Consider the following 15,644-nt stretch of genomic DNA (forward strand, 5'->3'; position numbering starts at 1 on the left):
ATACCACAGCATTTTTTTAAACCCAAGTTGTCATTTAGTGTTTGGAAAACAAATTGTTTTTTAAAATTGTCACTAACGGGGAAAAGAAGGAAACCAGAGATGGTGTATAATAGGAATATAATATATTTTGGAAAAAAGCAGACTACAAATTTTAATATTAGCCATACATTAATTTGCAGAACAGATAGGAGCTGGACTTCTATATTACTAATGCTTACAATATATGAATTTCTGGTTACCTCAAGTTCATTAGACTTCTGATTATTGTTGCACTGGAGTCCTGGAAGTTTGAATTTTGAGATATGGAATAAAAATGAGGTCATGGCATAGATAACTAGAGATGATGAAACTATAAAAATGATAAGGAGCTTGACGAGCCCTAGCTGACCTCATTCAGAAAGTGTAAGTGGGCACTGTTTCTGGAAGATATAGGAGTGGCTTGAACAGAGAGAGGGTCAATATTACTTACTGACATTCAATTCAAATTAGGGGAGGACAGAGGATGTAGAATAATAATCAGAAAGTGACATAAATGTAAGAAGCCGACTGGCTTTCTTTCACTAGAGATAGAGAAAGCTAAATTTCTGGTGGAAATGTTAGGGGAGGGCAGTCCCGGTGGCTCAGCGGTTTAGCGCCGCCTTCAGCCCAGGGTGTGATCCTGGAGACCTCGGATGAGTCCCACGTTGGGCTCCCTGCATGGAACCTGCTTCTCCCTCTGCCTGTGTCTCTGCCTCTCTCTCTCTGTGCCTCTCATTGAGAATAAATAAATAAAATAGTTTTTTTTTTAAAAAAGGAAATGTTAGAGGAATCATTTGAAAAATCCAAATTTCAATTGAACTGAAGAGATCAGAAAATATTAAGAATAAAGAAAATTTAGTTTATTCATGGGGAACATGGAAGTTTGAGTTAGTAAAAACTAGTGTTAAAACATGTCTTTGCCATGCATCATTTGAATAATTCTAAACTAACCAGAAAAAAATATGAACTATAATTCACATTAAGTCAATGTTGAGGAAAGTGATATATTTATGTAAAGTTTAATACAGTTGGTAATTTCCAATACTTTATTTAAAGTTCACATTAAAACATATAGAAAAAATTATAAAAATATCTACCCATTTAAAAGAAAGCAATGTTATGCTTTCTTAAAAAGTCCTGAAAACAGGGTGCTTGGGTGGCTCAGTCGGTTAAGTTTCTGCCTTCAGCTCAGGTCATGATGCCAGGATCCTGCAATTAACCCTGCATTACATCGGGCTCCCTGCTCAGTAGGGAGCCTGCTTCTCCCTCTCCCTCTGCCTGCCACACCTTCTGCTTCTACTCTCTCTCTGTCAAATAAACAAAATCTTGAAAGAAAAAAATGTCCTGAGAGTGAAAGACAAAAAAAAAAAATGAAATGTAAATTATTCACTGAGGTTTCTGAAGTAGTTAGAAACTTTTGAATCAAAAGGAGATTATGGGGATCCCTGGGTGGCGCAGCGGTTTGGCACCTGCCTTTGGCCCAGGGCGCGATCCTGGAGACCCGGGATTTAATCCCACGTCGGGGTCCGGTGCATGGAGCCTGCTTCTCCCTCTGCCTGTGTCTCTGCCTCTCTCTCTCTCTCTCTCTCTCTCTCTCTCTCTCTCTGTGACTGTCATAAATAAATTAAAAAATTAAAAAAGAAAAAGGAGATTATGTTTGGGGCACCTGGCTGGCTCAGTTGGTAAAGCATGTGACTCTTGATCTCGGGGTCATAATTTCAAGCCCCATGTTGGGCATAGACCTTACTTAAAAAAAAAAAAAGTTGAGAGAGATTATGTTTAACAAGGATATGTTACTGTTTAATGTAATGGTTAAAGAAATAGAAAGGTTCCGTGGGGATACTTTTCCATGAAACTTTCCGCTCTGGCAGCTGTTGAACAAAAGGGAGCCAGCATTTGCCACTCATTTCCCTTGAATAGGGGTTAACTTCTTCCAACAGGATTAAACTTCATGGTTAAGAGCATGAGGTTGAACCCTTTGTGCTTGAATCTTAGAACTGCCCACTTGCTAACTGTACATCTTTTGACAAATTACTTACCTTCTCTAAGTCTCCTTATTTTTATTTGTAAAATGTAAGCACTACTTATGAGAGTTATATGCCACTGAAAAATTAATTAGTATGCATTTAAGTTCTCAATAAATTATGACTAGGAATATTATTTGTCATCAGGAATTTGGGAAGTTAGATGGAGATAGTAGATGGATTCATAGGGGAAATGCAAGAATCCACAAATGTTGAGGTCAGGCTGAATTAATTGGGTTAGAATGAACCATTTCAAGAAAGGTAACAACTGAAAGGTGTCCTCCTTCCCTTTCAGTTGCCAGAAAAAAAAAAAAAAAAGAGGTAAGATTAATGGGAAGGAGAGAAGAGGTTGAAAACTTGTAAATGATTTATTTCTTTTCTTTAAATTTAATATAATCTTGGGATGCCTCTGCCTTTGGCTCAGGGCGTGATCCTGGAGACCCAGAATCAAGACCCACATTGGGCTTCCTGCATGGAGCCTGCTTCTCCCTCTGCCTACGTCTCAACCTCTCTCTCTGTGTCTCTTATGAATAAATAAATAAAATCTTTAATTAAAAAAATTTAATATAATTTTAATTCTTTTAGGAAGGGCCCAATCTCTCCAGTTTGCCACAGCCGTCTTCCTTCTCTCTTACCTGTAATCTGGCCAAATTTGCTAGGCCCTATGGACATTTGAGTAGTGGAAGTGTATTTGAAATGTTTTACACATAAAAACAGAAGAAACTTAAATACTACCTTCCAAAAGAGATGCAGTGTGTCTGTGGGTCTATTTGTTCAACATCTCTCTTAACAAATCAGCTAGAGCTTCGAAGATAAGAATTCTCATCCTTTCTGACACTTGTTTGGGGCAAGGACAGTAGCAGTTGTAGCAGAGAAATCTCAGACTCAAGTAGTAAGACAACCTACCAATAACCACAAGGACCTCCATTACTATTTCTTACTGTCCTCCTACTATTAGAGCTTTCAAAGAAGTGATTTATACCCTTTCATTGCCTTTTTCATTCAATCCTTCCATGTATCTCCCACAATCAGATTTACATTTTTTACTTCATTTTCTTCTGTGAGATTATAATTGCAAAAATGAAGTGAACTTGGTTCGTTGTTCTCATTTCTTGACTCCAATGAACTATGAAACCAGTAAATAGTTTTTTCCTCTTTCTCTCATCCAGCAATCCACCCTGTAGGGTATGAAATCCTACAATGTGTAAAACAAAATTGTTCTCTTACAACATATTCAATTGTGTACATAGTGCTCGCTTTGGCAGCACATATACTAAAATTGGAACAATACAGAGAAGATTAGCATAGCCCTACAAAAGGATGAATTGTGTACATATAAATCTTCACATTCACTATAGGTATATAATATTCATTTGTTATTCTTTATCTGTTTATTATATTCATTTATATATATATAAAATGAATGTGAAAATTAATTTTATCTTTAAAAATTTAAACCCTCCAGGTAACAAATATTTTTGTCTTTGTGAGCTATCTAGGTCTCTAGTGAATATTCTTCTTTTTTTTTTCTTCTTCTTTCCTTACAACTGTCTAAAAACATAATAACCATTCTTAGCTCAAGCATGGATTTGGCCTGGAGGCCATAACTTATTTACTTGTGCTTTAAAATAACTGATTCAGCTTACATTGAGGTAGAGTTCTCATTAGAACTAGCCTTCTGAGAAAGGAACTGCTGTAATTATTTTCTCAATTTCTTATCATATACAGACTTTCTTTAATATAGCAAAAATGTTACTGTTGAGAAAACTATTTGCTTTGCCTGTTAGTTGATCTCACCAACCTTTTCCTCCACATTTTTTATGCTATGTTTAATCAACTTAAATTATTCACAGTTGATTTCTAGGGCTACCAATAGACCACCTCTGCCTTTTGATAACACTGACTCACCTTATTTCCCTGGGCTTTTTTTTTTTAATTTTTTTTTTTTAAATTTATTTATTTATGATAGTCCCAGAGTGAGAGAGAGAGAGGCAGAGACATAGGCAGAGGGAGAAGCAGGCTCCATGCACCGGGAGCCCGACATGGGATTCGATCCCCAGTCTCCAGGATCACGCCCTGGGCCAAAGGCAGGCGCTAAACCACTGCGCCACCCAGGGATCCCTTCCCTGGGCTTTTTTTTTTTTTTTTTTTTTGGTCTATCATTGTTTGCTTCAGATTTCCCATATTTAAGTGTCTTGTTAACATTATGCATAATACACTCATAGAAGAAAGAGATGAAACACCTTTCTGCCAAGGCAAACACTCTCATTCACAATGCACAGTTGTTTCTTCTCAATTGTATGCAGGATCTGTCTGCTGGCATGGGTCATTACCATCTTCAAAGATGTAAGACTAAGATATATACCATCTGAACATCTCCAAATTCTGCCTATCTTCCAGGCTGTAAACTTTAGAACAAGATTTGACTCTTATGCATCTATTATGGTCTGAATGTCTGTGTTCCCACCAAATTCATATGTCAAAATCCTAATGTCCAATGTGATATAGCATTAGTAGATGGGGCCTTTGGGAGTTGAAGTCATGAGGGTAAAACCATCGCAGATGGGATTAGTGTCTTATAAAGGAGGCTCCAGAGAAATCCTCTGCCCTTTCTACCAAATGAGGACATTAAGGAGAAGGTGACAGCTTATGAGCTCCAAAGAGGACCCTCAACATAAGATGACCATGTTGGCACCTTGATCCTGGACTTTCCAGTCTCCAGAACTGTGAGCAACACATTTCTGTTGTTTAGAAACCACCCAGTTGGTGGTATTTCGTTGAAGCAGCAAAATCAGACTAAGAATCTTTCTCCCCTTAGGGGAATAGTTTCTAAACCAATTACATAGTAAAATTAATGTTTACCTCATCACACACCAAGTGATGTCTGATGAGGTAAAGTCCAGAAACAGATTTTCTGAAGAGTTTTATCATGATCTATTGCCACATACCTGAAAGATTCACTTTCATTAGTATTAGAAGCAGTGGTTTTCTTCATGGCGGTGCAGATTCCAGCATCTTACTACCCCTATCTAAATGAGCCTGAATGCCTCTTTCCTTGTCCTTGTTTGGGAATTACTCTAGTTTAAGACTTTGCTTAGTTGATCTTCTGACTGGTTATTGTCATAAGTATCTATTCTCTTGAGCATTCCTTGTTAGTCTGATATCCCAGGGCAATTTTAGGAGTGTAGAGTAACAAAGAGTATCTTATCATGATGAGGGGAAATAAAGGAAGATTATTGTTCATTCATTCAACATTTACGAGTAGTTCCATGTGCCAGGCATTTAGGCATTGTGCTTTTGATGCTAGAAATAGTGAACAGATCCTGTTTTCAAGTGGTTCATAGTAAAACTGGCATGACTTTCTACTAGACAGACAATATAATGAGTAGGTGAAGTCCCAGAATAAGGGTTACAATTAGAAAGGGGACACATGATAAACAAGTTTATCATGAATTACTTTTTGAGAAGAGGACATCTGATTTATTTTAAAGAAAACATAGGAATGTGAAAAACAACAAAAATGTTCAGAAATGAACATTCAGGGTAATAACATACATGAGCAATGGTGCTTCTAAAGAACTGCCAATAGTTAAGTAAAACTGAAGTGTAAGAGCCACCTGAGTAAGTAACACAAGAGATACCAAATTTGTAGTGGATAATCTACTGTAAGAATATATCATCTTTCAGGGAACTTGGCTGGCTCAGTCAGTAGACCAACTTGACTCTTAATCTCAAGGTTGTGAGTTTAAGCCCTGCGTTGGGTGTAGAGATCATTTAAATAAATAAAACTTTAAAAAATGTCACCTTTCATTCTAGAAATATGTACTGAGTGGCTCTGATATGCAAGTGATTGTTGTAGGTCTGCAGTGAAAAACCAAGACCTTACCATCATGGAATCTGCATTCTAGCTGTGAAGAAGACAATAAATAAACCACTAGTAAACTATATTGTCTGTCAGATGGAGACAAATATCTGGAGAAAAAGTTTATCAGGGATGAGATAAGAGCATGTGTATATTAATGTGTGCAAGGGTAAATGTTGCACTTGGATGTTCATGTGCAAAAGTTCTTTTTTATAGGATGATCAAGCCTTCACTAATGAAGTGGCTTTTGAGCAGAGACTTGAGGGTAGTTTTATCCTGTTATTATATCTTCTATTATAATATTCTAGTTGTACACATATGGACTGTTTTTTTTGTTTTTTTTTTTTTAATTTTTCTTTATTTATGATAGTCATACAGAGAGAGAGGGAGAGAGGCAGAGACAAAGGCAGAGGGAGAAGCAGGCTCCATGCACCGGGAGCCCAACATGGGATTCGATCCCGGGTCTCCAGGATCGCGCCCTGGGCCAAAGGCAGGCGCCAAACCGCTGCGCCATCCAGGGATCCTTGGACTGTTTTTATAGAACATTTCTAGCAGATAAAATTGTAAATGCAAGGTCCTTTGAATGGGAGAATGCTGTGTTTTGAAAGCACAGCCAGGAGGCTGGCGTTCCTGGTGTGGAAACCTTAAGAAGAATAGTGGATAAAGTGGAAAGCTGATGGCAGTGGAGGTGGTACAGATTAGACAGGGCTTTTTAGAGAGTCTCTTTAAGTACTTGTACCCTTGTAGCTCCTTCTCTCTTAGAGACAAGGAAATGTCTAGCCCCAGGCACTAAAGAACAGGTATTTGGTATTTTTAACTAAATACTTAAGATTAAAAGCTGAAAATCTTCATGGAAAGATTTTGCTAAATTTTTATAACTTTTTTTTAAACTACATCAGAGTAATAGATAATAAATCCAGGGAATTTTCAATGTAAGTAAAAGTACCATCAGGATTTATGTGTTTTTTGTTTTGTTTTGTTTTGTCTTATTTTTTTTAATAACAGAGAAGAGAAAGTACCATTACTACTTTGCACCTGAGAAAATTGGAGCAAAGAGAGGTAAAATGCCTTCTTAAACTATAAACCTGGGTTTAAGAGTGGGAAAAGTAGTGCTGTACAGGCTGCCCTAGGCCAATCACCCACTCAGAGGACAGCCGTTTACTTTCAATGGACTCCCCAGGGCAGGAGCAATTATCTTCCCAACCTCTTGGACACCTCAGTAAGCAAGATCAGAGACCAGCTTCAGCTTTTCATAAGTCTCTCATTCCTCTTCCCAAGTCCCCAAAACCTTTTACCTTGAGCAATGGTTCATCAAATATATACAAGCAAAAAGTATTTCCTAGGAACTTGTTAGAAATGGAAATTATCAGGTGAGGCCCCCCACATCATTGTTTTGACAAGCGTTCTGACCTCCCGATTCACATTTAAGCCTGAGACTCATTCTCTCCTGGTCAGAGAGAGAGAGAGAGCCAGAAAGAGAAGGGGCTGGTGGGGGATGGAGGAGGCAGGAAAGCCCAGGAAATTGTGCTGGAAAGTGAATTCAAATAGCTTTTTTATATTGGGTTTTTACCTTGGTAATTTACAAATGATTGTAAACAACCACAAATTGAAACACATAGTTACTTTAAGGTCTCTTTAGCAGAAATCAATCTTCTATCATGGCAGTTCTCCTATATTCTGGTCTATTACTTGATAGGTCATTTCCTCACAGGGATGACTAACAGCAATTCAACGGAAAATGCTCTTTATATTTAAACAGCACTTCTGTTCCAAGATGTCAAAATGCTTGACAAGTAGTGCAATGTAGCGCACTAATTTTCTCAACGTCGTGGCAGTAAATAGTCAACATCTACCATCATTGCTGTTCACTGGTGATTTCTTGGCAGGGAAAGTTAAAAGTGCCTTGGCTGTCTATTGGAAGTCAACGGCTGGAGAAACTATTGTTCATTTTGGATCCATAGGGCTGTAGCTGATGCATTACTCACTGAGTTCTATTATTACATCCCAAGGATAGATAACTACACTCATCAAGGTGAAAGCCCAAAGAACATTCTTGTACTTTCTCTGATTAAACCTGGTGTTTGAAAAATCATCTGGCCTAATCTACATTTAATGATGGTATTTTTTTTTTTTTTTAATGATGGTATTAATGCTACTTAAATCCCTGATACTTTTGGTTGCTTAGAATTGATGCCACTTGAAGAGTAAGAAGCAAAAGCTCATTCCATTGGGGAATTCTTGAGAGCCACGACTGTCATCCTTCACTCCCCAGTGACCAGTGCAGTATCTAGAATAGTATATGTAATCAGTAACTATTTTTTGAATGTATGGTACGGAAATAAGTCAAGATACTTTTAGAGTTGGAAGCCACCTGTCAGGAGGTGAAAAACTAATTTAAAAACTACTAAATTCTCAAAATTTAGTGTGAGATGAGTGCTGATAAAAACCTGGCCATTCCCTCTGTCACTGCATATGATGCTGTGACACCAACATCTACTAATCAATCAAAAAAAAGTTTCAGAATTTAAATTTGGGTATGTTTTCAAGATGAAGATTCCTCTTACCTACCATTTCTTATGATTTAATGTGGAAGCCTACAATCAACAGACAATGTACTGGTTTGTGACTTAAAATTTGGTAAGTTTTATCCCATTTTGGAGGCATGAAATAAAACTAATGCACAAATATTCAAAGTTTCATCAGTGAAAAAAAACTAATTGCCAAAATGTTGAAGGCTGATTTCTCAAAATATTAAAATGATCACATTCATAAGTGAAAGCACCCTATTTTTTATTATTATTTAAAAAAAAAAAAAGGGACTATAGGAGCACCAGGCTGGCTCTGTTGGTGGAGCATGCAACTCTTGATCTTTGGATTGTAGTTCAGGCCCTATATTGGATGTGAGATTCCTTAAAAATAAAATAAAATAAAATAAAATAAAATAAAATAAACTATAAAGTTGTATCATTACTGTTAGTAATTTGTTGATTTTGTTTGAAAAATTTGCTTGTTTTAAATAAAACAAAGTTCAACTACAGTGACCTATATATCATTAATCTTAAACTTCCTGTGTTAGATTTGTTCTGTACCCAAAACGCCAACCATGCATATTAAGCTGAGATTTGTTTTTTGCGTATGATTTCTGTTCCCCTTTCCTGTTTGAATTTTACCCTTTCCTTTAAAAAAAAAAGTTATTTGTTCATTCATGAGAGACACAAAAAGAGAAACAGAGACCTAGACAGAGGGAGAAGCAGGCTCCCCTCAGGAAACCCAATGCAGGACTTCATTCCAGGACCCCAGGATCACGATGTGAGCCAAAGGCAGATGCTCAACCACTGAGCTGCCCAGGTGCCTGAATTTTACCCTTTCTTAACAATCTTGCTAAAAATCAGTGTGGTTTATAACCACTCTGTTTAGCACTCTACCATCAGTACCTAGGATAGTGAGTAGTACATAAGAAACAAATACAATTTCTAAATTACCCTGATTAATATCCATACTTCTCCTGGCTTTAAGCACTTGAAGACAGAAATAGTTTCTAATTGCACAAGAACATATGAATAATCCAGAGTAAATGTTAACTATAAATACAATGATCTATTAAAGTACAGAATACATGAAATCTGGTATTACTTCCTGATAACCCTGAATTCAGAGCTATGTTAAAGACTTACTTGAGGCGTATTACCATTTTCTGAGTACACACTGAAGGAAGAAGTTGACAAGAGAGTATGTAAGATTTTCCAGGCTCAAATAGAGCTTGACTCATCTGCATGGAAACAGCAGGAAGGGTAAAAGACAGAAGGGTCCATTGTCTGCTGGATTAAGCACCCCCTGCTGCAAGGCATGCAAGAGAGGAGACTGACATCTAGGTTTCAAGGATCCTTACTTAACTTATCTGCTCTTACAGGATCAAATTATAGGCAAAAAAAAAGAACATGAGAACCATTGCTGTGTACCTTTAAAAATATGGTTCAATGAATGGTCCATTAACTCTGACCAATCAGAATAATTCCTCCTTTCTTGATGGAACAGTTCTGGTGGAAATGAACAGAGGTGGGCATGGGATGGAAGGGGGGGTACTTTCCTTCTGTTACAGATTTTAAACTTTAATTTTCCTATGATTTAAGCCTAACTTCAATCTTACTAAAATTTATGGGCTTTTTAAAAACTAAAATTAAATAAGCTGAGTACTGAGGGTGAAAAAACACCTCATAATCATTTTTTCATAATAATTTTAAGATAGATTTATTGCTGTGAAAATTACCAGAATTGTCTTTGTTCCAAATATGAGACTGCCATAACATTTCAATTATGATTATTAGTGAATAAAAGTTTACCAGTTGTCTCCATCTGGTAATATTACCAGAGACTTCACTTGATGAAATTTAAAATTATTTATTGTATTGAAAATGCTACAAGACCCTAAACTGAACTACATTATGTAGCACACAATATCAACAAATGGGCAGAATTCTGACATCTCTCCTACCTTCATCAGCTCTTCCTCCTTTACCTCCTTCCTTCCCTCCGTTTCTTCCCACAAGCAAGTAAATGGATGTATAACAAATAGTAGAGATCAAAACCCTTATATTCGGGACGCCTGGGTGGTTCAGCAGTTGAGCGTCTGCCTTTGGCTCAGGTGTGATCCCAGAGTCCAGGGATGGAGTTCCATATCAGGCTCTCTGCATGGAGCCCACTTCTCCTCCCTCTTCCTACGTCTCTGCCTCTCTTTGTGTGTCTCTCATGAATAAATAAAATATTTTTCTAAAAAAACCCTCATATTCATAATAGGAGTTGGGAATGTGGTATCTCAAAATAACAAGTTTTAGATACTTTAAATTGGTTTTAAATACATTATCCGTGTCTTACTAGCTGTGTGACCACGGATAACTTAATCATTTTGTCTGTTTGCCTATACGTAAAACAGGTAATAATGTCTACCTCTTAGGATTGTTGTCAGGGGGAATCTATTTGGTTTTAGAACATCATTTAGCACAGAGTAAGCAAAATAAATATTATTTTTCACTTCTCTGAATATGTAAAACATTTACAACTTGGATCCATAGTCTCAAAATCTAATATTCACTGATGTGAATGCCTGATTAGCTAAATGGAGGGGGGAAATGTTATAGTAATTATTCCTTTAGTTTTTCATTTTATCTTATTTTTTTAACTGAAAACTAGAATCACCATTTCCTGGCATTATCTGTTGTTGATAAACAGTTCAAAACCATAATGTTGTTTTGAGGAGGCACTGAATATTTGAAATGAAGGGAACTAAGAAATAGTAGAAAATAAACTTTTTGGATTTTATTAAACCCAAGTGAAAGATGAAATTAATGGTGACATATGTGAAAACCATAGAAGTCATACAAAAAGAACCTCAAGTACTTACAGAATAGTTGAAATTCAAATGACAGCAAATGACTAATTCTTAAATCAAGAACCCTTCACTAAAATTAAAAACATAAATGCTTTCTTTTTCTTGCTTTCTTGTAGGAGGTGAAAGAGTACTCGGTAGGTGTCAGACTATTTTAAAAAAGCAGATTATAGTGGTGATATTTTAGAAGCACAAAAATACTGAGGCAGATCTTATAAATGACTTGTTTAAAATAATTTCATACTTAATAGAAACCTAGTAGAAATGCGTTACAAAATTATCCAATGTAGCTACAGAAGAGAATTTTCTGTGAATTTTATGTTATTATGTTTTAAAATTATAGATTATATGACCAAGTGCTCCAATTAGGTTGCAAATTATATAAATAATGTTCTAGTTCGAGGCAAAAATTACTACGCTTAACTTTCACCTAGTAAGTGAGTGTGTGCTTGTGTAAATAAAATGATATAAACTCATGAATGTTAGCATTGTGTCAATGAAACTAGATTAGTATGTTATTTAACTCAGGTAAACCATTAGCATCATCAGTGTTTATTAAGCAATGCAATCCTTTAGGTAGGAGACATAATTCTCTAGAATAGAAGTTGGCAAATACACAAACTGGAATATGGTGAAAAAAACAGACAATATAGATTTTTAAAAATTAAACCTAAAAGCCTGTTTAACATGATCTCCTCTTCAAGTTGATGAAAGTAATAATGTAGATTTTCCTGGTCAGGCTCCTGTGAGGTCTACAGGCAAACTTATAAGTAGGAATAGATCTAAGCCTATTTCCATTTTTGTGTTTACCCTTAAGCATGTCCAGTTCTTGTAGCATAGAGAAAAAGCACTAGATTGACCATGGCATGAAACAAGTTGAATTCTGGCCTATTACTTAATAACTCTGGGTATTGCTTAAGTGGGCAAACTGCTAAGCATCATGAACTTCAGTTTTCCTCTCTGCAAAATGAAGATAATCCTTGCTCTTCCAACTTTGGAGAGTTAGGATAGTCCAATGAGAGAATGAATATTAAAATGCTTTGAAAATATATAGCTTTCAATATTTAATTTATCACTATTATTTCAGGATGAAGTTAAACTTTCCTTCAACTAGTGTGAATTTCCATAAATCTGTATAAAAATTGAACATTCAGCAACATTCAGGAATGTTTAGATGTTACAAAACACATCCAAACCAGCATATTTCTTCTTAAACAGTTAAGTAATACATACACTTTGTAATGTGTTTGGAAATATCAAATGTGATTGAAAGGAAGTAAAGGTCACCCTGACTTTCTATTTAATTATTGATAATTGATTTTTAAACTTTCTTTGGGTCTTTTTCAAAATCTATCTATGTGATATTCAAAACCAATATACTTTATATATTATTAACATTCTTTTCATGTAACATTTCTCAAAGAGGAAAATTTTTTAAGATTTTATTTATTTATTTATTTATTTATTTATTTATTTATTTATTTGACGGGATCCCTGGGTGCCTCAGCGGTTGAGCTCCTGCCTTCAGACCAGAGTCCTGGGATCGAGTCCCATGTCAGGCTCCCTGCATGGACCCTGCTTCTCCCTCTGCTTCTCTCTCTCTCATGGATAAATAAATAAAATATTTTTTAAAATTTTTATTTATTTATTTGAGAGAGTGCACATGGGGGGGGGTGGGCACAGAGGAAGGAGAGGGAGAAACAGACTCCCCAGCGACCAGAGAGCCTAATAGGGGGCTCAATCCCAGGACCCCAAGATCATAAAATCAGGACCTGAGCCGAAGGCAAACGCTTAACCAACTGAGCCACCCAGGTGTCCCTCAAAAAGGAAATTTTAAGTAATAGGTTTCTATATTGTTTCCTACTTTAAGCATCTTATAATAATTAACGATGAAGGCTATATATGAGCTATTATGTAGATTAATGAAATAAAGTTTAGCATAGATAACCTAAATAAATATATTAGAAATTCGTGAATTAGGGGATCCCTGGGTGGCGCAGCGGTTTGGCGCCTGCCTTTGGCCCAGGGCGCGATCCTGGAGACCCGGGATCGAATCCCATGTCGGGCTCCCGGTGCATGGAGCCTGCTTCTCCCTCTGCCTGTGTCTTTGCCTCTCTCTCTCTCTCTGTGTGACTATCATAAATAAATAAAAATTTAAAAAAAAAAAAAAAAAAAAAGAAATTCGTGAATTAAAGGATATCTGTTTTTGAGTGTTTGAATATTTCAATTGTTTCATAGGTTTTCTAATATTTATATTTAATTAGACCATGTAAATTTTTAGTTAGTATTTTTTAATGAAAATGAAAAATGTTAAATAAATACTGCTCCACTTGGAAGCTGACATAAAAGCCCTAGAAAGCTTCCTTCTCCTCAAATAAGGTGGTAGATATTAAAGCACTAAAGAAATATAGTTTACACTTGAGTTTAAATAAAAATCTGAGAAAATACTTTAGAATTGTTGCTTACTCAATATTCTGTTAATAACTGGTAAAAGACATATGGAGAATGATTAAACATTAATAGTTTTTAGGCTATGCTCTAAAATATATCATTTTACTGATGTCCAAGAGACATCTCAGTCTGAAATTAATAGGGCAGAAACTTTAAGCCTGGGAAAATTCTGTCTTGATAATGCATTTGAGACAGCAGTTATTAGAAACCAGAAAAATAATACCAATAACCTTCAAATTAATTTTGACCCTAAAGTTATAGCAACTTCAACAGAAGTTACATACTGAATTAAAATTCCTAGGGAATTTAAACTAGGGATCCCTGGGTGGCTCAGAGGTTTAGCGCCTGCCTTCGGCCCAGGGCGTAATCCTGGAGACTCGGGACTGAGTCCAACATTGGGCTCCGTGCATGGAGCCTGCTTCTCCCTCTGCCCGTGTCTCTGCCTCTCTCTCTCTTTCTTTCTCTCTCTCTCTCTCTGTGTGTCTCTCATGAATAAATAAATAAAATCTTAAAAAAAAAAAATTCCTAAACTAGTGGGGCACCTGCGTAACTCAGTTGTTTAAGCACCTGGCTCAGGTCGTGATCACAGGGTTGTGAGATAAAGGCTGGTATTGCGCTCTGTGCTTAGTGGGGAGTCGGCTTGAGATCCGCTGCCTCTACCTCTGCCCTGCCCCTTGCTATGCAGCTCTCTCTCACAAATAAATAATTTTGTAATTCCTAAATTAGTATTATAATTGATGCAGTTTATATGAAATACTTCAATAAGTTAATAAAATGAAAACAATAAAGATTGTCATAAATATTCATGTCCTAGAAAGGATTTTAAGGGAATTTCTGATAGTATAAGTTAATACATGATTAGTCATATTACTTTTATTTATAAAACATCCAAACATACATCTACAAAACTATATGTCGAGAAATGTATTCTAGAATTAATTTTTGAAACAGTGCTTTTATTGTTCTTGTATTTTCTAATTGAGAGATCTGGCCTTTAAGCATTTTTAATTAAGTAGGCTCCATGCCCAATGTGGGCTCAAACTCACAACCCTGAAATCAAGAGTCTCATGCTCTACTGACTGAGGCAGTCGGGTGCCCCTTGGCCTTTTAAGTATTTTTAAATCATAAAGCTATCAGATATAAAGCAGGAGGAAACCCAATAACCCAGGTCATGGCATTTGTTAATATAAGTATCTGTTTAAAAGTGTTATAATAACAGTTAATGAAGCAGAACTAAAAATAGACATCACTGATCAACAGTGACTTTTTAAAAAATCTAGTTAATATTATACTACCTGTGTGAGGGTGGCAGGGAAGACTGAAATAAATGTCAGACCAAGCTTGGTTCTCTTACTTGAAAAAAGTTGTAGTCTATTGGGTCCATGTCCTGATTTGGAGCTATATAACTGTTACTCTCATGTTTCTAGTTTACATTTTATTAGGTGTAAGTGTAGAAAAAGAACTGAAATGTTCCTTCCTCTCTTTCTCTGCTCATTCTCCCACAGAAAAAGCAAAGGATACATAATGAGTAGATAGATCTGATAATTTACAATGGGACAAGTCTCTATTCTGAAACACCGTTAAAATGAGAACACTCCAAATGAGGATTTTGTGAGACACTGGAAGTTATAGCATGAATATATGGAAGAATGAGTTCTGTACATGGTAAAACATATTCTTCAAAGCAGAAAATCTGATGGAAGGCCAGAGAATGTAATACATAAAAAATAATCAAATGAAACAAAAGTATGTTCCAAGCTGACAGGCAACTATAATATATTCTCACATAATTGGATGGTAGTTACAACTCGGTAAGATCAAGTTTAAAAACGTTCAGTTGAATAAACACATACATACACATGTATATATCAACCTGAGTAGGTAAATACATATTTATATTCACACA

The 15,644-nt window shown here is 36.1% G+C and overlaps 1 protein-coding gene and 1 non-coding gene across 4 annotated transcripts in view; one reads left to right on the forward strand and one right to left on the reverse strand.

Annotated features, from left to right (window-relative positions):
• The window catches only part of PKIA (cAMP-dependent protein kinase inhibitor alpha), a 97,812-nt gene that overhangs the window by 68,547 nt on the left and 13,621 nt on the right, over positions 1-15,644 (reverse strand). The window lies entirely within an intron of this gene.
• Positions 3,292-3,397, forward strand: LOC112932668 (U6 spliceosomal RNA). The gene has a single exon (XR_003237525.1). It is a non-coding gene; the product is annotated as a U6 spliceosomal RNA (small nuclear RNA).

Source organism: Vulpes vulpes, chromosome 13, assembly GCF_048418805.1.
Source record: "Vulpes vulpes isolate BD-2025 chromosome 13, VulVul3, whole genome shotgun sequence".
Taxonomy (NCBI): Eukaryota; Metazoa; Chordata; class Mammalia; order Carnivora; family Canidae; genus Vulpes; species Vulpes vulpes.